This window comes from Narcine bancroftii, chromosome 13 (assembly GCF_036971445.1).
Source record: "Narcine bancroftii isolate sNarBan1 chromosome 13, sNarBan1.hap1, whole genome shotgun sequence".
Lineage (NCBI taxonomy): Eukaryota > Metazoa > Chordata > Chondrichthyes > Torpediniformes > Narcinidae > Narcine > Narcine bancroftii.
The window spans coordinates 59502364-59527757 of record NC_091481.1 but is presented as its reverse complement, the minus strand read 5'-3'; the positions used below and the strand labels follow the sequence as shown (position 1 = coordinate 59527757).

Sequence of the window (25394 nt, the reverse complement as noted above, 5' to 3'; positions counted from 1 at the left end):
TGCTTTAAGATCACTAGACTGTGACATGGGGTTAATATTTAGAGGGGTAAGTTGCGCAGACTTGTCTTTCCTCGTTGTGCTTTTTAGCCAGCCATAGAATGTCATCCTCCATCTCTACAGCCCTTGGGTCTTCAAATGAACACTTGGATAACAAGAGCCTAATATCATCTGGCATTAAAAAAGAGCTGCTCGAATAACACATTGGGTCATTCGCCAGCTGCCAGGAACAGCATTTCATCTGAAGGGGCGCGGTCTCCCAACCCATCGAGATGTAGTAGCTTGGATGCCCTTTCCATCCAGGACATTCATATACATGGAATAAAAGCCCTTTTAAAGCGTCGCACTTGCTGATACGTGGTGGATCCCGTAGGAAGTCGCCGACTCTCTTAGCGACAGCCTGGTCCAAGGCACTGACGAGGTGGTGATAACGAGTGGTGTCCAATTCGACCTTGCGAAGGTGAAATTGTGCTTCAGCCCATTGGAGTCACAGCTCAGCCATCCAGAAAGGTGGCAGCTTCACAGCCACGGCTGCAGAGCCCATGATTGTCCAAAAATATGTTTTTGGACTCGTCGGGGTCACCAATTATGGCCACTGGAATGGCGGTGGACACGATGAAATAACCACACAAGGTGCTTCTAGAGTGAATCAAAGGGATTTACTCTTCATCTCCCGCGCAACCTTTTAAAGGCTAGAACTACGCGCTCGACACGCGCTGATGTCACATGGCCGGTTTGAAGCTTCCTGGGATTTGTAGTGCCGCCAGAACACTACTACAACAAAATAGCAGTTAGCAATATAAGCAAATTATTTATTTATAACTACTATAGTAAAAAAATGCAAAATTTCAAAATTTTTATTCATTTAAAAAAACTATTCTGAGAAAAATACCAAATAGAAAAAAAATTATTGAAAATTATTTTTTCTACAGAAATCAATGTTGATGGTCAATTTTAGGAAATATTCCTTTTTTTTAAAATTATCAGTTTAAAACCACACAATAAAACAATGTAAAGACAATTCAAACTCATGGTTTGTAAAAGAGAAATAAAAAAACTGACCCCCCCCATCCCACTCCAAGAAGGGAAAAAGAAAAAAGGAACGGGACTCGAGACCCTCAACGGGGGGGGAACTATTACTTTAAAGTCACAGGTTGTCACGTAGTCTTAAGTAGGGGAACACTGCTTTCAGTTGGAACTCATCTACTATTCAGTCAATTTCTCTCTGAAACAGGGACACTCCATTGGTGACACCGAAGGGAAGTCGCAGAAATTGATACAGCCTGCCGTCTACCTCAAATGCCGTGTAAATGCGATCACTGTTTCTAATGGGCAGTTGGTGGTCTGCTGCCTTCACGTCTATGGTGGAGAACACCTAATTCTGTGCAATGTTGTTGACCATGTCTGCTATGCGTGGCAGGGGGTAGGCATCTAGTTGTGTAAATTTATTGATTGTCTGGCTGTAATCCACTACCATGCGCAGTTTTTCTCCTGTCTTTACTACAACCACCTGGGCTCTCCAGGGGCTGGTGCTCTGCTCTATGATGCCCTCCTGTAGTAGCCTGCAGACCTCTGTCCTAATGAAGGCTCTATCCCTCGGGCTGTACCTCCTGCTCTTTGTGGCTATTGGTGTGCATTCTGGGGTCAGATGTGTGAACAGCGGAGGGGGTTCTATGTTCAGGACAGACAGGCCGCAGTGTTGTTTCTTCGTAAGGCGTAGTGGGGGGTGAGGCCCGTTGTGCACTATTGGAATGCTTTCTAACTGGCACTGAAAATCTACCCCCAATCTACCCCAAATCTACCGGGGCACAGAGGTGAGGGAGTACTAGTAATTTGAACCCTTTGTATTTTGTGCCCTGTTTACATCCGGTACCGCACGGATGGCAGTCTCTTCAATCTGAGGCGCCTGCAAGCTCACACCAAGACACAAGAACAACTTGTCCGTGAACTACTCTTTGCAGACGATGCCGCTTTAGTTGCCCATTCAGAGCCAGCTCTTCAGCGCATGACATCCTGTTTTGCGAAAACTGCCAAAATGTTTGGCCTGGAAGTCAGCCTGAAGAAAACTGAGGTCCTCCATCAGCCAGCTCCCCACCATGACTACCAGCCCCCCCCACATCTCCATCGGGCACACAAAACTCAAAACGGTCAACCAGTTTACCTACCTCGGCTTCACCATTTCATCAGATGCAAGGATCGACAACGAGATAGACAACAGACTCTCCAAGGCAAATAGCGCCTTTGGAAGTCTACACAAAAGAGTCTGGAAAAACGACCAACTGAAAAACCTCACAAAGATTAGCGTATACAGAGCCGTTGTCATACCCACACTCCTGTTCGGCTCCGAATCATGGGTCCTCTGCCGGCATCACCTACGGCTCCTAGAACGCTTCCACCAGCGTTATCTCCGCTCCATCCTCAAAATTCATTGGAGCGACTTCATCCCTAACATCGAAGTACTCGAGATGGCAGAGGTCGACAGCATCGAGTCCACGCTGCTGAAGATCCAGCTGCGCTGGGTGGGTCACGTCTCCAGAATGGAGGACCTTCGCCTTCCCTAGATCGTGTTATATGGCGAGCTCTCCACTAGCCACCGAGACAGAGGTGCACCAAAGAAGAGGTACAAGGACTGCCTAAAGAAATCTCTTGGTGCCTGCCACATTGACCACCACCAGTGGGCTGATATCGCCTCAAACCGTGCATCTTGGCGCCTCACAGTTCGGCGGGCAGCAACCTCCTTTGAAGAAGACCGCAGAGCCCACCTCACTGACAAAAGACAAAGGAGGAAAAACCCAACATCCAACCCCAACCAACCAATTTTCCCCTGCAACCGCTGCAACCGTGTCTGCCTGTCCCGCATCGGACTTGTCAGCCACAATCGAGCCTGCAGCTGACGTGGACTTTTACCCCCTCCATAAATCTTCGTCCGCGAAGCCAAGCCAAAGAAGACTTTGCAATCAGATGACAATAAACTTGACTAAAAATATTCAAAAGACTTTGCTTCTACTGCCCTTTGAGCAAAAGAGTTTCCAAAGCTCATGGCACTCTGAGAGAGAGAAAACAAAGAGCCTGGTTCGCCTCTGTCTTAAAAGCCCCTCTTCCCCCTCGTTCTAGACCATCTAAAAAGTGGAAGTAATCTCTCCACCTTCACTGTGTCAAGCCCCCTCAGGACTTTCTGCACTTTAATCAGTTACTTCTCACTCTTTTATAATCCTGCAGGCAAAAATCCAATCTCCTCAACTTTTATCACAAGAAGACCATTCCTTTTCTGTACTGCTTCAACAAGACCTCGACTGTCCTCCTGTTGTAGTCTCACCAGCACTCTAGATAAATCTCCGTGCAGTTTTGGGCCCCAAATCTTAGAAAGGATATAGCAAGGTTAGAGAGGGGACAGAGGAGGTTGACCAGAACGATTCTGGGAATGAGAAGGATAACAAATGAGGAACGTTTAGCGGCTCTTGGACTCTATTCATTAGAATATAGAAGAATGAGAGGGGATCTCATAGAAACATTTTGAATAATGAATGGATTGGACAGAGTTGCTGTAAATAAGACATTCGCCCTGTTAGGTGATTCCAGGACAAGAGGACACAGTCTTAGAATTAAAAAGTTTGTGACACAATTTACATCAGAGATGAGGAGAAATTTCTTTAGCCAGAGGGTCGTGGATTTGTGAAGTTCGTTGCTACATGCAGCTGTGGAAGCAGGATCTTTGGGGGAATTTAAAGGGGAAATTGATAGGTATTTAATTAGACAGGGTATCATGGGATATGGGGACAAGGCCGGAACTTGGGACTAGATGTGAGAACAGTTTAGCTCAGGGAGGTTTCACAGAGCAGACGATGGCCTTTTTCTTGTGATTAAAACATAAGCTGACAATGTTTGCAATCAGTTTCCTTCACAATAGCCAATAACATCCTGTTTGTTTTTCTAATTGCATCCAATGATTTTTTTTTAGTTCCTTGGAATCCACTTATTTAGTCACTTATCGTGTACACACAGGATCTCCTCCCTGGTCAAGAAGGTGCCACAGGGACTGAACAGTCTTCTCAGGACCTTTACACTGCTCCCATCAGGAAAGAGATCCAGGAGTGTCAGAGCCAGCACCACCAGGCTGAGGAGCAGCTTCTTCCCACGGGCAGCGAGAACGCTTGCACTAACCATCCAAGACCTTAATATTCATGAAACAGTGTGAGATCTATACTTGCGGTATTGTGCACAGTTTCGATCACCCAACTCTAGGTAAAGTATTATAATAAAATCCCCGGTATCCAGCACCTACGGGATTGTGAATGCCGGATATGCAAATTTTCCAGTTGCCTGAGACCTGCTCTTACAATGCCCAACTCAGTGGTTCTCAACCTTTTTCTTTCCACTCACATCCCACTTTAAGTAATCCCTATGCCATAGGTGCTCTGTGATTAGTAAAGGATTGCTTAAAGTGGGTTGTGAGTGGAAAGAAAAAGGTTGAAAACCACTGTTTTAATCATACCCAATTGACCCGTTAAATGCACGGTTTCAGAACTCCAAAGGAAATGGGTCAATAACCATTTTTCTCAAGCAAAATATTTCAGTAACAATTGGGTCAAGAGCAGTGATTCTCAATCTCCCCTTCCCACTTACATCCTGCCTTAAGTAATCCCTTACTAATCACAGAGCACTTATGGCACAGGGATTGCTTAAGGTGGAATGTGATTTGAGGTTGGGGGGGCAGCTTGAAAGCCACAGGTTTAGAAGGATATGGACCAAACGCAGGCAAATGGGTGAGTTCAGGCAGTGAACTTGGCTGACCAGTCAGAAGTAGCTGACGGGCCTAACTCCATTCTGCAAACCTCCGTGACACTGATTTAGAATTAGAATTTGTTATCATGAAATTGTGTCACAAAATTTGTTGTTTTTCTGTAGTGTTACAGGTGCTTTTTAAATATATTTATTTTATTACTGATTAGTTATTTTTCCTCAGGGAAAGTTTGGACTTTATTCCCTGGAATGCAGAAAAATGAGGGGAGATTTGTTCGAAGTATACAAAATTATGAGGGGTAAAGGTAGAGTAAATGTAGTCAGCTTTTTCCACTGAGGCGAGTTGAGATACAAACCAGAGGACATGGGTTAAGGATGAAAGGGGACAAGTTGAGGGGAAACGGCTTCACACAGAGAGTGGTTCAGTTTTAATTTTTAAGAGGAATTTGGACAGGTACATGGATGGGAGAGGTATGGAGGCGACTGGGTGCTCATCAGTGGGACAATAGTCGGCACGTACGAGAAGAGCCTGTTCCTTGTCCTGGTATGTTTTATGGTTCTAGTGCAAAAACAGAGTGAGGTGGTTTATCGTCCATTCAAAAATTGGATGGCGGAGAGAAAGGGTTTTCATCTTCAGCCTCCTTGATGGTAGCAGAGTGAAGAAGGGATGGTCTGGGTGGTGAGGGTCCGTGAAGATAGAGGCTGCTTTCTTAAGACGCTGCCTCTAGTTGATGGATTGAAGATCAATGCCCATGATATCATGGGCTGAGTTCGCAACTCTCTGGAGACTTTTCCTGTCCTGGGCACTGGCACTTCCGTACAGTGATGCAACCAGTCAGAATGCTCTCCACGGTACACCTGTAGAAATTTGCAAAGAGACTTTGGTGACGTACCAAATCTCCTCCAAACTCCTCACAAAGTATATTCCAAAGAATTTTGCCCAGGGTTGCATACAGGACGACTCTGTATAGGACGACCTCAGAATTTCCATCTGAAATGTAGGTTTTAAGCGATACCTTTCGTACGAGACTCTCCAAATCTGGCACCTCTGGCAGTGGGTCTGAGTGGTAGAATGGATCAACTCATGATTAAATAGCAGGACACACTCAATGGACTGAATAGCCTACTTCTGCTCCTCTGTCTTGTGGTCTTATGGTAATGGAATCTATGAACATAACACTAACATTGTTAAAAAGGTCTTGCATGGTTTTCTTCTGTAAATAATTTTCTCATTAATAAATTTTATGTTTGGAAAAATAACATCCCCAACCCCATTGTTGGCTTTTCCTAATCCCATTCCCACCAACCCTGCACTCCCTTGAAGTCCTGAACTCTCCAATGACATTCCTCCTCCACCCATCTTCCAGCCACCTGGTATGTGAGCCAACATCAGCTCTCGGCTTCAATTGGACTCACATCCAGTTACCCCCTCCTTCATTCGGTCTCCTTGCACCTGCCCCGCACCCAGCCAAGGACCAGAGCGTCATAGATTGTTCAATGCTGTTTCATTTGGGCTTCCTCCTTTTGATGCTTGCAGCAGAGGGGTCATGCTCATTGGCACAGCTGGAGTGACCACAAATCATGGCCACATTGGTGCATTCGACCTCCAAGACACACAGATGAGTATCTAAGTTTGCTGATTATATAAATCTTGGTATAGAAGTGAAATGTCTGAGAATGAAGTAGACAGACTCAGTGTGGGGACAAGAAGGCAGCAGATGGTGTACAATGCAGATGGGTTTATGCAATTGGAAAGCAAGAATAGAAAAATACAAAGAGAGGATTATAGAAACGCCGGGTATCCGGCACCTCTGGGGGTTGGTAGAATGCTGGATAAATGAGTTTTCTGGTTGCTTGAGACTTACTCTAACGATGCCTAACTAATACACCCTCGTTAAGAATAAACAGTTTAAAAGCCAAAAATACTACACTGTACAAACTTCACTTGCATGAATATATAAACCTTAAAGCATTTTACTTGATTTTCAGTCATATTGTTTGAAAACATTTAACTGTCATTGCATCTGCAGGTTCCTCCCCCTCCATGGAGCCGCCTGAAAGACGAACAATAATATTATAGAAAATTAACCCACCCCATCCAAGTTTACAGATAAAGCCTTACTAATATACTTAATAATCTGGTAATAAAGACTCTTACTCAGAAAGGACAAGAAGACACTTTAAGGGAGTCACCCCAACAGTGAGCAGATTCATCCCGGGCGACGCCATTGCTGTTTCACACAACTTCATTCAAACAGCTGAACACAACTAAGACACTCCGCTGGCTGAACATTTGCTCCCATCTTCACCAAAGATTTACGTGTTACTTCTGAGAAAATTTACTTTTACAATTTTAAACTTTCATTTAAATTCTTATTCATTTAATATATTTATTTATTTATTCATTTACCTTGATTTTTTTTTATGCCGGTTGCTTGAGGTTGCAGATTGCTTGAATTCTGGGTAGCTGAGGACTCTTGGTGCACTGAGGTACATAGGTGCAGCAAGCAATTCAGAAGGAAGATAGTTGGTGGACTTTATGGCAAGAAGATTGGAGTAAGGAAGTCTTTCTGAGATTGTGAAGCCTTTGATAGGACTTAATTTCAAGAAGAGACAATCTCAGGTACTGAGGACAGATACAGTGCCTGTGGAGTTGATGCTGCAGTCATTTATTAAGTTGATTTCTGGAATGAGAGGAGTGTCCTACATACAAAGGAAGATTGGTCTGCACACTCTGGGACTTAGACGATCAAGAGGGTCTCAGTGAAAAGCATAGCATTCTGAGAGGGGTTGACAGTGACAATGGTGCGAGTTTGCTTCCATAATCTGAAGCCTCTACAACAAAGGTGAAGGTGTTCCCACCTGAAAAATGAGATCAGAAGGAATGTCCTGAAGTGGAGATGTTAGAGGGTGGCCACCTTGATAACCTTTAATGGAAGCACAACGGCGAGCGTCGGGTCTGGCTGCTTGTACAGTTGCTGCAAAACATCGGACCAGACGTCGATACGAAGGATCATTAAAGCAGCTGAGAGGATTACCTTCCTCCAAGGACATAGTTTAAATGTTAGAATATTTAAAATTTATTTGCAGCACTGTGGAAGCCAATTCCGGCCATTTAAACCCATGCCGTCCAATTACACCCAAATTAACCTGCAGCCACGTACATTTTAAGGAAACCCCCGTGCAGTCATGGGGAGAGCATATGAACTCCTTACAGATGGCACCAGATGTGAACCCGGGTCGCTGGTGCTGGGAAACAGCTTCTTCCTTCAGGCCGCGAGACTGAGTAAATCATACCAATTTTTTTTTTAACTTTATTTAAAAGAATTTAGACAACTTACAATCAAACATAACAAAAAAAACCCAATATTTGTGTATATAAAAAGAAACAAAAAAACAAAAACCCCGCCCACCCTCCCACCCCTTCAGCCAGCGCCCTTGAGGGGACCAAATATAAAGATAATTTTTTTTCTTTTCTTTGGCTTGGCTTCGCGGATGAAGATTTATGGAGGGGTAATGTCCACGTCATTTGTGGCTGACAAGTCCGATGCGGGACAGGCAGACACGGTTGCAGCGGTTGCAAGGGAAAATTGGTTGGTTGGGGTTGGGTCTTGGGTTTTTCCTCCTTTGTCTTTTGTCAGTGAGGTGGGCTCTGCGGTCTTCTTCAAAGGAGGTTGCTGCCCGCCGAACTGTGAGGCGCCAAGATGCACGGTTTGAGGCGATATCAGCCCACTGGCAATGGTCAATGTGGCAGGCACCAAGAGCTTTCTTTAGGCAGTCCTTGTACCTCTTCTTTGGTGCACCTCTGTCTCGGTGGCCAGTGGAGAGCTCGCCATATAACACGATCTTGGGAAGGCGATGGTCCTCCATTCTGGAGAAGTGACCTACCCACAGTGATTATAAAGAATATTTCAAAGTATTTCTGTTCATATACTCCAAATAGGAAGACCACATTTTAACAAAAAATGAATAATTATCATGCTGATTACATGTAATTTTTTCCATAAATAATACAATTTCTCAACTCATTATGTCAACATGTTATATTAACCTCCACATTATCCTTCCAAGTACTAGCTACACATTTTTGTGCTACAGATAACACTAGATGTATAAATGCAATTTGAAATTTAACCAACCCTCGTCCTTTCAAAGAAACCATACATCCCAACAAAATGATTGATGGGTCTGTCTTGGGTAAACTTATACCTCTCATTTTGTTCGTTTTAGATTGGTCACAGTGTTTGAGCTACCGAAAGAAAATAGACACACACACCGAGAGCAGTTCATTTTATACAAATGTTTATTACAAATTCAAAAGCTGATTTCACACTACAATATGCAAGCCCTTCCCAACTATATTTATCAACGCTTGGACTGGTCCCAACTGCCGAAGTGAGGCAATGACTGCACACTTGTAGTAGGTTGTCAGGGCGCTGGTAGCAGCTTCTCCACCTCCCCCGACCGGGACGTTGCTCGGACTCTGGCTGTTCTTCCTTCTTGACAAGGGGCGTTCCCACCCCTCGGAGAGTCTAAACTTCAGCAGCAGGACCACAGGCTTATATACCCCAAAAACAATTAATCATGCGCCTACTCCTTCTAACATTTGTCAGTCAAAATCAAAACTGAACATACTCTTCTACAATTTAGAAGATTAATTATTATGGAACCAGGATGTTATGATTTCCTGGTTTATCTCGTAGATACAAAGACTTATTAAAACTTCTCGAGCAAGACAGGTTGTGACCAATTCGTCAATTTCAGAGTGTTGCATTTGACAACTGCTTTCCCTGGGCCTCACAGTGGAATTTCATTTCAAAGTGTATCTTCAGATAAATCCCCATGGCTGAGTTTAATTACATCTGCTAGTTCTGAAAGTAAAGTGACCTGCGTGTGGACCCAGTGTCATCAGTTCCACATAAGCAAAAAGCATCTGGGTACATGGTTTTAATCCTCCATTACAGGGTCTAACGGTAATTTAATCTAAAATAATTTTTCCAAAACCAACCTAATTCCTTCCCAAAATGGTTGTACTTTAAAACAAGATCAAATAGCATGTAAAAAAAGTTCCAGTATGTAGTCCACATCTAAAACGAGCATCCGAATTACTAAATGCATATTTTTTCAATTTCTCTGGAGTCAAATATAACTGATGTAAAAAATTATAATTGACCATTCCATAATGTACATTCGTCACTTTAGTTACACTATCAGAACACATAACCTCCTAATTATCTTCTGGAAAAATATAGGTTAAATCACTTTCCCATTTAAGCCTAGATTTTTCCCATTCTGTAATAATTGGTACATATCTGAAATATAACCTTTCTTAGGTACAGAAGAAATCAAAGACTCAAATTTCTTCAACATGGGTAAATTCATCTCTTTACCATAATTATCTTTTATCAAAGGTCTGAGTTTATAATACACAAACAAAGAATTTACAGATATATCAAATTTCTCCCTCAATTGAATAAAAGAAAGAAATTGGCCTTTTTCAAGACAGTCCTGAATTATCTTTATGCCCTGAAAATTCCATCTCTTTAAATGATTATTAAACATTGAAAAAGGTATAAGCTGGTTATGATATAACGGGGTTTGAATTGGTAATTTACCCTTTGATCCTAAAACCCTGTTTCTTTTAACCCATATCCTTAACAAATGTTTTAATACCGGCATATTACATTCCCGCAATAAATCCACATTCCATTTAAATATAAACTGATGTATCTCAACTTCAGATATACAAGCCATTTCCACCTTTGCCCATCTCAGAGGCTGGTCCACATCCATTAATCTACTAACAAATTTCAACTGAGCTGCATCATAATAATTTTGAAAGTGAGGTAACTGCAATCCCCCTAAAGCATATTTCCATGTAAGTTTATGTAAAGCTACTTGGGCTAATTTTCCTTTTCCATAAAAACTCCTGTAATACCTTATTCAGGTCCTGAAAAAAACCCTTTGAAAGTAAACATGGCATAGACTGAAACAAATATTGAATTTGAGGAAAAATATTCATTTTAACACAATTTACTCGACCAATTAATGTTAAAGGCAAATCTTTCCATTTAATCAAACCCATTTTAATCCTTTTTAATAACACTATACCTATGGTAGTCTGCATTTACTACCACTCCCAAATATTTAATTCTATCTGACCACTTCAATTTTATAATACTTTTATATTCTGAATAGTCTCCATCCCCAACTGGCAATATTTCACTCTTATCCCAATTTACTTTATATCCAGATAGCTCTCCAAATTTTAACAAACAATCTTGTAAATATTTCAAAGACTGTTCTGGTTCTGTCAAATATACCAGCACATCGTCCACAAATAAATTAATCTTCTATTTATCCTCCCCAATTTTCATTCTTTAATCTTATCATTCTCTTATTGTCTGAACTAATGGTTCAATAACCAATGCAAATAAGGCTGGTTTCAATGGACAACCTTGTCGAGTCAAAATCATTAAGTTAAATGATAAGGAAATTTGACGATTTGTCACCACCCTAGCAGTTGGATTTGTATTTAAGGCCTTAACCCAGCCTATAAAATAAGGGCCAAAATTAAAATTCTCTAACACTTTAAACAAAAAGTTCCACTCGACCCTATCAAAGGCTTTTTCCGCCATTGGATGGATGGGTTGCTGTCTAAATGCATTGACTAATGTTATCAATCTTAGAATATTATCAGACACGTTTCTATTTTTAATAAAACCTGTTTGATCTATATGTATCAACTGAGGTAAATATTTGGCAAGTCTATTCGCCAACACCTTCGCTATAATTTTATAATCTACATTTAATAAATAAATAGTTCTATACGAAGATACTTTCAATGGGTCCTTTCTTTCTTAGGAATCACAGTAATTATAGGACTTGAACAAGATTCTGGTAACAACTGCTCCTCTGTTACTTACTGCAACACATCTCCAAATATAGAGGATAAATCTTCATAAAATACTTTATAAAATTCAACAGAAAATCCATCATCTCCTGGCGACTTTCCATTTGGCATCTCTTGTATAGCCTCTTTAATCTCAAAGTTCGTAAATGGAGCATGCAATTATTTAACCTCATCCTCCCATAAAACAGGTAAATTTAATTTAGATAAATAGGATTCAATAGATCCAGCGTCCTGCTTTCCCTCAGAAGTATATAATTTTTGATAAAATGAATAAAACTGATCATTAAATTCCTGAGGTTTTGTAGGTAACTATTGAATTCTTTTTCACAGCATTAATAATTCATGATGTCTGTTCTGTTTTTAATTGCCATGCTAATACCTTATGAGCTCGGTCACCCAGTTCGCAATAACGTTGCTTAGATCAATAAAGTAGACGCTCATACTGATAAGTTTGTAAAGTATTATAACGTAATTTCAACTTAATTAAAGCAGCTTTTTTTTATTTTCTGTATCATCATTCTGAAATTCCTTTTCCAATTCAGCAATTTGTTTCTCTAACATTAAGCTTTCTACCGCATATTGCTTTTTAACTTTAGTAGTATAACTAATAATTTGCCCTCATAAATATGCTCTCAAAGCATCCCACAATACAAAATTACTACATACTGAATTAACATTCTCAGCCAAAATCAACGTAATCTGCTCCTTATCAAAAATAATAAACTCTGGTTTCTTCAATAGCATTATATTAAACCTCCATCTATAAGATGATTGTACTACTTCTGAACCTACACAGGAAAACAATAACATAGAATGATCCGATATAACCCGACTTTTATACTCAACCTGTAATACCTACCTTGCAGATGTGCCGAAACCAAAAATAATCTATTCTAGAAAAGGAATCATGACTAGAGGAATAAAAGGAAAAGTCTTTCTCTGTAGGGTTTCTTCTCCTCTAAACATCAACCAAATTCAGATCTTTCATCAAAGTTCCTATTTGTGTTGTCGCCTTTGATTTCCTTGTACTTTTCAGAGATCTATCCAATAAAGGATCCAAAAGACAGTTAAAATCTCCCCCGACCAGAATATTATTATTGGCCTGATTAAGCAATAAAAAATCCTCCAACATAAACCGTTCATCATCTACATTAGGTGCATAAATATTTAACAAAGTCCATGATTCGGCAAAAATTTTACAGTTAACCATCAAAACCCTCCCAGCATTTCCCTCAAACGATTCCAATTCAAACGGTAATTTCTTATGAATTAAAATTGCTACACCCTTTGCTTTAGAATTAAAAGAAGAAGAGAACACATGACCAACCCACTCACTCGTCAATTTCAAATGCTCTTTTTCGGTCAAATGTGTTTCTTGCAAAAAAGCAATATCAACTTTAATTTTTCTTATATAAGCCAAAACTCATTTGCACTTAATTGGGTTATTCAAACCCTGGACATTAAAAGTTGCAAAATTCATATTAGACATTTCTTAATCTAATAATATATTCCACTACTATAAAATAATGCTCCCCTTCTAATTCCCTTAATATTCTAACCCCCCCCCCACTTATATAAATATTCCAAAAAAAGGAAAAGAAAACTAACAGTCCCCAAAACAAAATATTAAAAAGCAGTAGCTCTCTAAAAATCTCTAAAACCCACTAGTGGCAGATGACTGAAGGTCTCAGTGTCATCCACTTTCACAAAGTACTGAAACAAAAATAATCAACCCAATGATTCCAGTCCCAATGATTGTTCCGGATCTTCAATATCAAGAAGACTTTGTGTCAATTCAACTTTATTCCCATTCTTCCCATGTTTTCCATTCTTCCCATTTCCATTGCCATTTACCTTCCTCTTCGCTGATAGTGGCGACCGTCCATTTCCTCGTAAATCTGGCAATGAATTAGGAAAAATTATTTCATCATGATCATTTTCAAAGAATTGCGATTGAAAGTTCCATAAAAAACTTTCAACACGGCCAGATAACGAAAGGCAAATTTAGATCCCTTTCGCCACAATACTTCTTTAGCTGAATTAAATCCTCAGCACGTTCTAATAATTTCTTGACTCAAATCTGCATTTTTTTTAAAAACCTATTATTCTGGACCATCATTGGAGCCTGATTCTGTCGTGCCTTCTGCTCCACCATTCATAGTATAATTTCTCTGTCCTGTTATTTCAAACAGCGAATCAGAACTGCTCGTGGAGGTTGGCCTGGAAACAGTTTCTTCCTTAGTGCTCTATGTGCTCAATCTAACTCCAGACCATCCAGAAAAAAATTCCTCAGGAATCCATTTCTTTAAAAACTTTACTGGATCAGAACCTTCTATATCTTCTGGAAGACCTACTATTTTTACGTTATTTCTTTGACCCTGATTTTCTAAGGAATCAATCTTCTTCAATAATTCCTTCTTCTGAATCGCCCAATCCACGAATGAATCCTCCACTTGTTCCATTATTTTCTCTATTACACTCCACTTGGTTCTTACATTCAAAAAAATCTTCAATCTTTTTTAAATTATCTTGTAGTGTCCACAGATTTTATACATCTACTAACATCACTTTTAACTACATTAATATCTTGTTTCATGCAAGTCATTTCTTCACATATAGTAGTCATTTTAGTTTTCACTTCTATAATCCTTGAGTCATCCGAGTAGACATCTAGATTGACATATTTTCCATTTGATGAGGAATCCCTTCAAAAGTTGTGAACACAGAATCCAGTCCAAGTTCCATCACCTCCCTTTGAGACCTACCTTCTCTGGTCTCAATCCCCATTTCTTCCTGTGTAAGTTCCTGTAATGTTGATCTTTCTTCCTCCTCTAACATCATGGGTCCTCTTCCAGTGCGACTGCGGGTCTGGACGCCCGCCAACAGCGTGCCGATCTCGTCAGCCCGCCACCGTTTAGGCTCCCCCGCAGCCCATACCTTGTCCAGTAATTCCCAGACCGCGCATGCCCAGCAAAGTCACTGACCATTCAGGTGCATCTTCTGACGCTACACTGCACGCTCCCGGACCGCCAGGCAGTATTGCGGGCTCGCGGGTCTGTCTTCACTCGGTTGATCCACCTGCACCCCCGGAATCATGGGAGCACAAGTCAGGGCCGGCCGAGCCCGTCACTGAGCCGGCGCCATTTTGCGATTGTGCGATCAGCGCCAGCGTAATACTCAACCAAGCAGGAGTCCTCTGAGGCTTGGGGACTCCAGTCAACGATTCCGTGGCTTCAACTTGGTAAGTAGGCCTCAGTTCTTCAACACTTTTGTAAAGCAATTTCTTTTGCAATTGAGCTTTTGATTTTTTTCACATTTGCAGCCATTGCAATCCTCCAATATTCCAAAGTCTGTAAATAATATTTTTAACCCCTTTTACAATTTTAAATTCGGGTATTTAGAAGTCTAACTGGGGAAGGTGGAACCACACGTCTTCCCACTATGCCATCTTGCCACACCCTTCCCCCCCAAATATTTATGTACATTTATTTTGATAATTTTGTGATATTTATGTACTGTGTATGGTACATCCGTGCAGGCACCATAGTCTGGGTTTTGTCCAGTTGTATATGCAGTCAAATGATAATAAATTTGAACTCAAACTTGGTGACTCAAGCCCAAAATCTTTGCTATATAAAGTGCACTGTTTGATCTGTTGGGTTTCTCAAGCATTGTGTTTTTACTTCAATCAAGGTGTCTGAAAGACTTTCTTGTTTTACCTACTCACGTCTCCTGCAGAACTCTGCAAAGTCTCTTCGAGGGGATGCCTACCCTGAAGAAGTTCCCCTTTGCTCTCTGAATGGAGATCTGTGGGATTCTCTCTCTCTCGCTGCTCCCTACCTGGAATCCCCTCTGCTCCCAAGCTCTATGGCCAGGCTCGCTTCCTCAACCATACCTTGATGAGGGAGCTCAAACCTGAAGCGTTGGTTATGTATTTTAATTGTTGCTATTGTTTGGGTGCCCTTCTATATTTTGCCCAAAACTTTGGTTATCTTAGCTATGCTGTTGAGTGCCTCCAACATTGTGTTTTCCCTTCTTAACTTGGTGACTGATGCCCTACATCCCCACAGCTAAGAGAGTGCAACACAGGCCTGGGATTAGACCTGACACCTTTCAAGTCTTACTGCTCACCCCTGGCACATTGGAGGAGGACGGAGCCTTCCATCTTCTGCTGCTTTTACAAACCAAAATACTCTAGAACATTCTAGCATATAATCTGAAATGGTAAGACCAGACAAGAACTGCCAGAGAGCGCAGGCGGAAATCCTCAAACCCATGTGAAAGGGAAAAAAAGGAACGGCAAAACGTTTCTCCAGCCTGTAAAGATTTTTTTTCATCGCAGCACTTTTTTCCATGTTAGCCTTGACATATCATCAAGACCCTCAATTTTAAAAAAAATTCTGTACCCTATCGGTTTTTATAGATTTTGATAAGGAAACTAGGCCACATTTAACCACAGTGCATCTGCATGTTTCTCAGTATTTTGATTCTACCTGTTCCTGGAAGTCACTTTAATAGATAAAGCAGTTTCTTTCAACCACAGAATTCAAAGATAATCTGTTATAGTGCACTGTTACCCTAGCCCAGTTAGATTAGCAGGTGATAATGTTTAAAGGGGAAGTTTGCTTTCCACAATGTTAGTCCAGAGAACTCTTTGTGAGCTTAGGTGTCTAAATCAAAGTGAGCTCCGGCAGATACGTGTAGGTTAATGGGGTGTGAATTGGGCGGCACAGGCTCATGGGCCGAATGGCCTGTTAACGTGCTGTATGTCTAAATTTGAAAAAAGATGACAACTATGGACGGAAGACTTTTTAATCGATTGAGTCTGAATTGGCTCTTCTCAAGACCAATCCACGTTGTCCTAATCTTTTCTCATATCTGGGCAATTATTTTATCCTTCAGTTATTTATCTATCCATCCCTCTCAACTGTAAAATCTCAAGACCTCAGTGCTGAAAATGCTTTTCCATGCAAAGGCCTTAAATCCTTTATAGACCAGAAGTCATATCTACAGGTGGCATGGTTAGTGCCTTAACAGCACCAGTGATCTGGACCAGAGTTCAAATCCCGCGCTGTCTGCAAGGAGTTTGTACGTTCTCCCAGTGTCTGCGTGTGTCTTTGCCCAGGGGCTCTGGGTTTCCTCCCACTGATTGAAACGCACTAGGAGAATCGAAGAATGGGGGTGTAAATTGAGCAGTGCAGACTCGTGGGCCGAACTGGCCTGTTACCATGCTGTGGGTCTAAATTAAAAAATTTAAATTTAAAAACCAGTTTCACTTTCCCTCTTTAGGTTCTTCAGCAGAAATGCCATTCTCTTCTCCCACAGCCTCAAGATTCAGGGGAGTAGATTTAGGACGGAGATGAGGAGGAACTGCTTTTCCCAGAGGGTGGTGAATCTGTGGAATTAAGCGACCTCAGCAAATACATTTAAGACAAGATTCCACAGATTTTTACAGAGTAGGGGAATTGAGGAAAATATGGGGAAAAGGCAGGTAGGTGGAGATGAGCTGATCATTAGCCGTAATCTTATCGAATGGTGGAGCAGGCTCGTCGGGCTGGCTGGCCGACTCCTGCTTACTTTTAAAGATGCCAGCTTTTGGTTCAGCTATGGGTTGTTGCCATTTCAAAGTGAGATGGTCTTGGGTGCACATCCTTGCTGGAGCGCGAGCAGAGAATGTGGCTTCTCGGGGGAGAAGTCAAACTGCTTGTTTGGGTTCTTGCACAAAGAGAATCTGCATCAGAGGCAGCGTCTCTCATTTGAGATATTTGTTTGTTGCTATGTGTAACCAGGATACAATGAAAAGCTTTGTCTGGCATGCTATCTAGGTCAAGTCAACCTACACTTAAGTCTAGTGCTGCAGAACCTCAGCAGCATCGCTAGGCAGTTGCCTTTTTTGGCCTATACTCTTCATCAGGAGTGTCAGAAAATAGTCAGACACCTGAATAAACAGAAAGCAAAGAGAAGCCACCATATTTAATGGCCTATAAGAACCGCGGGTATGTGAGACTCCCCCCAATTTCAGAAACGAATATTAAGAATTTATTTACAGGTAAGTATTGAAATATATAACTACAGAATAGCAGATAAAAACTTGGGGAAATATATGACTAGGACAACAGGAAAAATCTTTTAAATAATAATACTGCTGTAATTCACAGGAGAAAACAAAAGCAGCTGGAGCTGTAGTAGGAAGCATTTTATAAAAACAAACTGACGCTGTTGGTCCCCACTGCCCTGCTCACTCCCAGAGGCCCACTGTTGGTCCCCGCTCTGGTCCCACTGTCCCGCTCACCCCCAGAGGCCCTCTGTTGGTCCCCACTCTGGTCCCGCTGCCCCGCTCACTCCCTCCCAGAGGTCCACTGTTGGTCCCCGCTCTGGTCCCGCTGCCCCGCTCACTACCTCCCAGAGGCCCACTGTTGGTCCTCGCTCTGGTCCCACTGCCCCGCTCACTCCCTCCCAGAGGCCCACTGTTGGTCCCCGCTCTGGTCCCGCTCACTCCCTCTCACAGGCCCACTGTTGGTCCCCGCTCTGGTCCCGCTGCCCCGGTCACTCCCAACGGCCCACTATTGGTCCCTGCTCTGGTCCCGCTGCCCCGCTCTGTTCCCGCTGCCCCGCTCACTCCCAGCAGCCCACTGTTGGTCCCTGCTCTGGTCCCGCTGCCCCGTTTACTCCCAGTGGCCCACTGTTGGTCCCCACTCTGGTCTCACTCTCTCCCGGGGGAGGGAGAGTGTGGGGCAGTGGGATCAGTGTGGGGACTGTTAGCGGGCTGTCAGGGGAGGGGGAGTGGGGCAGCGGGATCAGTGTGGGGAGTGTTGGTGGGCTGCTGGGGGGGAGGTGGGGAGGCGGGATCAGTGTGGGGACCCCAACGATATATGGCAGTGATGTTAACGATACACGAAGCGACACTTGATCAAGGGCTCAATCCTGAAACATTGGTTATTTATCTTTACCTTTGCTTTATAAAGGACAGTGTTGTCCAGTTTCTCCAGCATTGTGTTTTTACTTCAACCATGGTGTCTGCAGACTTTCATGTTTTACCAGTGTGTTTGGCAAGCAAGTTCCAGAAAGCAGTAACACGATGGTTGTCTGAAAAGAGCACTTCAAAGAAATGATGAATAGGAAACCCGGAAAGGTGGAAGCAAACATCCAGCAAATCAACAAGATCAAGACAAACACTTCAGCACGAGGCATTAATCCTCCTTGCACCTGCTGGACCAGAGGAACAGCGAAGCCTCATCTAAGATGCATTCACGGCAACCCGGCTCTGACCACCGATTAGATTTTAGGAAGTTAATCTAAGGCATTACACTGTATCCTGGAATGCAGGCAAGGCGGGAAATCAGAGGAGAAAACGAGACCACTCCTTCCCCCCCCCTCCACCCCCACCCCTCATTTGACAAGGAGAAGCAGAGACGACGACCCAGGGGATGGACACCACGAGGGGCTCTGAAGCTGATGAACACACAGGCAGTTGACAACTTGAGGTGAGGAACCCACGCCGGCTGCGGGCGACGGTAGTCAAGGGATTCACGCCAGGCAGCAGACCACCGGAGGCTAGCTCAAGACTGGCTGAAGTGGGTACCAGGTTTCGGACCTGAGCTGAGGGGTTCCTAATCACGTATAAAGTTCAGATCCAGAGTTTGGGCTGCTGACGGTTTTGGACTGGACATTCCAGCACAAGAGCTGGAGGCAAATCCATGGACTCACTCTTTTGGTTCAATTTCTTCTTCTCTGACTGTAAGAGATTCTTCAGGCAATTTCTGCTGATGGTGACGGCAGGACAAAACAAATTCTGTGCAATATTGTCTTTATAGCATCCCTGACATGTGGCAGAGTCTGAAGCTCAGACTTCAGCTTAACAGCCCTCAGCAGAAGGACCTCAAGCAACCAACGCTCAGGTCCCACATGACACGACGACAACGTACCCTCTGCTTAATCATTTCTGTTGCATTTAATTAGAGGAACTTGAGTTGGATTTAATTATTTCAAGCTGCAACACTTTCTGGCTGAACTAATATCTTGGCCAAACAGAGGAAATGGTTATTGGTGTGTGATGTCACACACCAGCACTGACAAGTAGGAATAGTTGTGGCCACTGTGACAGAATATATAGAGATAAATTGGGAAAGGTTTGTTAGAATAGGTCACATACAAACCCTTTAAAACAGATCTCATTTAAAATGCCAGAGCTCTGCTAATGGTAGACATAGTGGCTTCTTTCAGCTTTTTGCAAGAGCTTTGAAGAGTGCTCAAGAGACTTCACTCATGGGTGGTTGTTTATCAAAGACAACAGATGAAAGAGATTGTGGGAGCCGCATATTGACTGCAGGGGAGCTTGCTGTTGTAAGAGGGTCATGTGGTTTTGCAAGCAGAGAGACTCAAACAGGCTTTCTCTCAGAGAGTGTGAGAGAGAGAGAGAGATCACTTGACTGTTTTTCAGCCAGCAAGAGCAGCTGGGGACCGGAACAGGACAAGCTGGCAAGAAGCCTAGTTTGGAAGATGGCCTAGTCACAGCCCTTGTGGTTCATGCAAGAGGAGAGGACTAGCTGGCTAATGTTTCACTTGGAATAAGGGAAACAGAAAGGAACTCTGTGGTGACCTGAAAGAAAGAGGTTATCATCTGGAGATCCCTGAAGGGGCAAGTTCCATCAGCAAGACACAGGAGTGAAGTTGTGGATGTCCTGGAACAACAAATCTCTCTCTGAAAACCGACAAGAACCTTCCTGAGTGGTAACCATTTACCTTTCGAGCACCAAAGCCTGGTGGTCTTTATACATGTTAAATTCTGTGCACAGTTTAAGAATTGCCTGCAACCAGTAAACTTGGACGAATGAGAAGTGAGACTGGACTGTGAACCAAAGAACCTTTCTGAACTTACACACACATTACACAGACGAGTGCTTAGAATTAGAAGGGGGTGGTTAGGCTCGAATCTTGGGGCCTTCTGCTCTTTGGCTGTGCAGCCAAAGAGAATTTCATCCCGAGAAATGAGAGGCAATGCATCTATGCAGTTGCGACCAGGAAAGTAATTCATGAGAAATAGAAGAGCCCTGAGAATGCAGCGGAATGCAGGAAGCTTGGATCACATTTGAGAAGTCGCTGCATGAAAGGTTGTGTCAGAATGATGAAGGATATGAGGCTTTGGTTGACTTTAGCCAGCAAACAGAGACTGGCATAAACCAGCCTCTCAGGTACCTGAGTAAAGCACGTAAATCTGCAAATTTGATTGTAGTAAAAACAATGCTGGAGAAACACAGCAGGTCATTTATGTAGCAAAGGTGAAAAACTGTAGGCAGGTGTCCGAAGAAAATGGTGTGGTGGGGGGTGGGGGAGGAGCACAGGTCCGCAGGCAGGAGGTACATTTGTTACACATCTTTATCTTTGCTGTATAAAGTTCGCTGCTGAGTTTCATCCTGTTTTTAGTTAAACTTGACAAAGGAACCAGGCTCAAAACATTGGTTACCAACGTTTCGGGCTTGAGCCCTTCATCAATGTGTGCAGAAATGTCAGCAGGCGCCTGAACAAAAGAGTAGGGGGAAGAAGGGGTGGTAGCAAAGGCAGGAGGTGGAGAAGGGAGGGAGGGGACAGCAGCGATCTAGGGGAGGAGGGACGGCTGGGTGAAGGGAAGGAGGAGAACTGGAAAGGGGAAAAGAGCAGGTTTAGCAGAAAGTCGACGTTAAATGCTATCTGGCTGGAGAGTGCCAGACGGAAAAGCAAGGGTTGCTGGGAATAGCTGTGGCAGACTGTGGACAATGTTCCTGAGATGGAACCAAAGATATTGAGGAAGGGCAAGGTTTCTTCTCCAGTTCCTAGGCTGCTAGTCTTACACTCGTAACATTGCTAGATTAGTTAATCTGCAAAGTCACAGCATTCAAGAGAATATCTCAAGCCAGACAGAAGCAATGTAGATAAACCACAGTATGGTGAATTATGGGAGAATGATCGACAGAAAGTCACTGAACCAATTGACCTGCTGGGCAATATTGGGATTTTTTTTTAATTTCAAAAAATTTAGAAATACAGCATGGTAACAGGCCCTTTCAGCCCCCAAGCCCTTACAGCCCAATTACACTCAATTGACCTACAACTCCAGGTTCGTTTTTGAAGGGAGGAATCCAGAGCACCCGGAGGCAACACACACACACACACACACACACACACACACACACACACACACACACACACACACACACACACACACACACACACCACACAGGGAGAGCGTATAAACTCCTTACAGACAGTGCCAGATTCGAACCCTGGTCCTATTTGCCGTAACAGCATTTCACTGACCACTAACCATGTTACATAGAAACATAGAAACAGAGAAGATAGGAGCAGGAGTAGGTCATTCGGCCCTTCGAGCCTGCTCCGCCATTTAATGAGATCATGTCCCCGCCTTCTCTCCGTAACCCCTAATTCCCTTATACTGAAGAAATATATCTAATTCCCTCTTAAATATATTCAATGAACCTGCCTCTACTGCTCTCTGTGGCAATGAATTCCACAGATTCACCACCCTCTGGGTAAAGAAATTCCTCCTCATCTCGGTTCTAAATGGTTTGCCTATTATCCTCAAACCATGGCCCCGGGTTCTGGATTTTCCCATCCTTGGAAACATCCCATCTGCATCCACTCTGTCCAGTCCTGCCAGAATTTTATATGTCTCTATGAGATCCCCTCTCAATCTTCTAAACTCCAGCGAGTACAATCCCAATTTGCGCAATCTTTCCTCATAAGTTATTACTGCCATTCCAGGTATCAGCCTGGTGAATCGCCTCTGCACTCCCTCCATTGCAAGAACATCCTTCCTTAGATAAGGTGACCAAAACTGCACACAATACTCCAGGTGGGGTCTCACCAAGGCCCTGTACAGCTGCAGTAAGGTATCCTTGTTCCTATACTCAAACCCTCTTGATATGAAGGCCAACATACCATTTGATTAGTCAAGTCTCAGGAAGCGTGAGTGAACTAAAAGATTTATAATAGCAACTTGATTTTATTTTTAAAGATACACCATTTCATCTTCCAATCAACACTCTGCCCATCTTATAGAATTGGCTCCCTGAATTTCACAGAACCAACAGCACACATGCAGGCTAATCCACCTCACAAATCCATCCAGAGCCTTGTGCCAGAGATGTGCTATTAATGAATTAGCAATGTTAGTGACATCACCACTGGGAAATTGAAGCCATATTCAGATTCAGATTCATTGTCAGAGAACATACGTGACATCACATATAACCCTGAGATTCCTTTTTCCTGCGGGCACGGCAGAAACACCACTAACTGGTAGCGCAAAAAAAATAAACTGTTCTCAAATGTGTAAACAAATGAAGAAATGTAATCAAACTGCTATATAGAGGGAAAAAAGTCAATAAAGTGCATTTGAGAGTCCCTTAAATGAGTCCGATTGAGTTTGTCGTGGAGGAGGCTGATGGTGGAGGGGGAGCAGCTGTTCCTGAATCTGGTGGCGCGAGTCTTGTGGCCCCGATACCTCTTTCCTGATGGCAGCAGTGAGAACAGAACATGTGCTGGGTGGTGTGGATCCTTGATGATCGCTGCTGCTCTCCGACGGCGGCGTTCCCTGTAGATGTTCTCGGCGGTGGGGAGGGCTTTACCTGTGATGTCCTGGGCTGTGGAAGGCTTTATACTCAGGGTGTTGGTGTCCTCAGACCAGAACATGATGCAGCAGGTCAGCACACTTTCCACCACACCTCTGTAGAAATTTTCCAGAGTTTCTGGTGTCATACCAAACCTCTGCAAAGTCCTGAGGAAGTAGGGGTGCTGACGTGCTTTCTTCACGGTGCCAGTAGTCCATTGGGTCCTTCTTCCTTGGTGTCAGCTCGTCACAACTACTTCCAAACCTGACAGCTGGGTGTCTGACCAAGGCTCAAGTCAGTGGACAAGGAATCCAAGCACGGAGAACTGAATTGAAACACCATTGTAAAGAGGGAGTTCAAATTCAGCTGAGCTTTGGGATTACAGGAAACAAATGGATTTATTAACGTATCTCATCTCTCATTCAATAAAGGAAATCTGTCAAGCTCTGGTTGACAGAACAAACTTCAATCCCAGAGGTAGGCTTGAAGCCACTAAATTTGAATACAAATTTTGTGTGTTTTAAATAACAACGTGGTCAGTCACATATTGTGGAAACAGACCCCACACAGGCTGTGGGCTGCTACTGGCCCATGGGAACCAGGTATCAGATCTGGATACAAGAGGGTGCTGAGGGCCAGAAAGGACTCCCGAGGGGCCTTAGGCACTGAAAGCTTCCTGATCGAGCCAGAGGTTTGGACCTGGAGCTTGGGTTGCCGATAGATATGAACAGGAGCCTATGCAGATGCAGAAAATGCTGGAGGCAAATCCAGTGTCTCTGGCTGGAGTCTCCTTTGCTTCTCTTAATGTTAGGTCACCGGGAAATGCTCACAGCAACTCTTTGTTTGCCTTACGGCAGGTACAGTATGTTTCCCCTTATCCGAAATTCTGATAACCGAAATTATCTTATTAACCGAACTGTTTTGTGGGACCGAAATGATGTCACAAGTTGAAAAAATGTTATCACCTGACTTGCCCAGGTGGGGCACTGATGGCGCCATTTTGGTAACAACAAGCTCTCGTAGTCAGCAGTGGGGGGTTTTCTTGGTACGCATTAAGCATCATTTCATGCTCGAAAAGCTAGCTGTTGTTTTTTGTCTGTTTAACTTCTGATACAAGTATTCTGTTGAGCTTTTTAAAGCCATTGTTCCATTAACTGAAAAAACCCAATAACCGAAGCTTTTCGGATATGGGGAAAAGTGTATTATTACATGACAATAAAAGGAAACTTGAACCTGCCCACGCTGCCCCCGAAATGTCCCACCTGCTGGTTTTGCCCACATCCCTCCTTACCCATCTTACCCCCGTTATCCTAAAAAAAAGTTATCCCTCCTGTCATATCTCCCCTACCCCCTCACATTTAACCTATATATTTTGTTACCGATTTCCCCCACTCTGGGTAAAAGACTCTGTGTTCACCCAATCTACTTTTCTCATGATCTTGCACACCTCGATGAGACCAACCCTCAACTTCTACCTGTAGCTCAGACCACCACCCTTCCCCCACTCCGAGACCAGGCAACATCCTTATAAAATCTTCCCTGCACCCTCGCCGGCTTGACACCATCTTTCCTGTGGCACAGTGACCAAAAACTGAACACAATACCCCAAATGGGGCCTCACCAGCATCTTATACGTCTACAACATGACCTCCCAACTTCCATACTCAATGGTCTGATTGATGATGGCCAATGCGCTGAAAGCCTTTTTTACCATTCTATCTTTCAAGGTTCTATGTACTCTGAGATTACTTTGATAGCATTAACATTGATGTCTCCGGTTTCAGTTAAACCCTACTCCCCCTTCTTCTTCCCCCAGTTCTCTCTCCCTCTCTCTTCCCTTTTCCCTCTATCTCCTCTCACAGAGCCCAAACCGATTCTCACCTTTCCTCTCCTCATATCCAATTAATAACTTTCGGCAATCCTTCCCCTCCTGGTCTTCTGCATTTATTCAGATACCTTCTTGTTCTTTGCTTATACATTGAAGAAGGGCTCTTAATCTGCGTTAAAGTGGCAGATGTTGAAAACAAACATGGATTCAGTGGCAGATTTTTAAATCACTTTGCAAAGCATGAGAGCCCCTTGACAGCAAGAAGGACTGCCACGAGCAGGTTGTCTCACTATCAAGAGAGTTCCCTCGT

The 25394-nt window shown here is 43.2% G+C and overlaps 1 protein-coding gene across 6 annotated transcripts in view; it reads right to left on the bottom strand.

Moving 5' to 3' along the window:
• Positions 1–25394, bottom strand: part of LOC138748596 (suppressor of cytokine signaling 1-like) — a 183951-nt gene that overhangs the window by 32002 nt on the left and 126555 nt on the right. For 4 of the 6 annotated variants that reach the window (XR_011348179.1, XR_011348178.1, XR_011348180.1 and 1 more), the window contains 2 exons: positions 13505–13548; positions 9023–12690 (listed from right to left, as the gene is read on the bottom strand). The exons of 1 other annotated variant lie outside the window; for it this stretch is intronic. The gene's annotated coding sequence lies outside the window, so the exon portion shown is untranslated. Of the gene's footprint in view, positions 1–9022; positions 12691–13268; positions 13549–25394 lie in introns of those variants that run through there. One more of the 6 variants, XR_011348183.1, reaches the window with a different exon arrangement.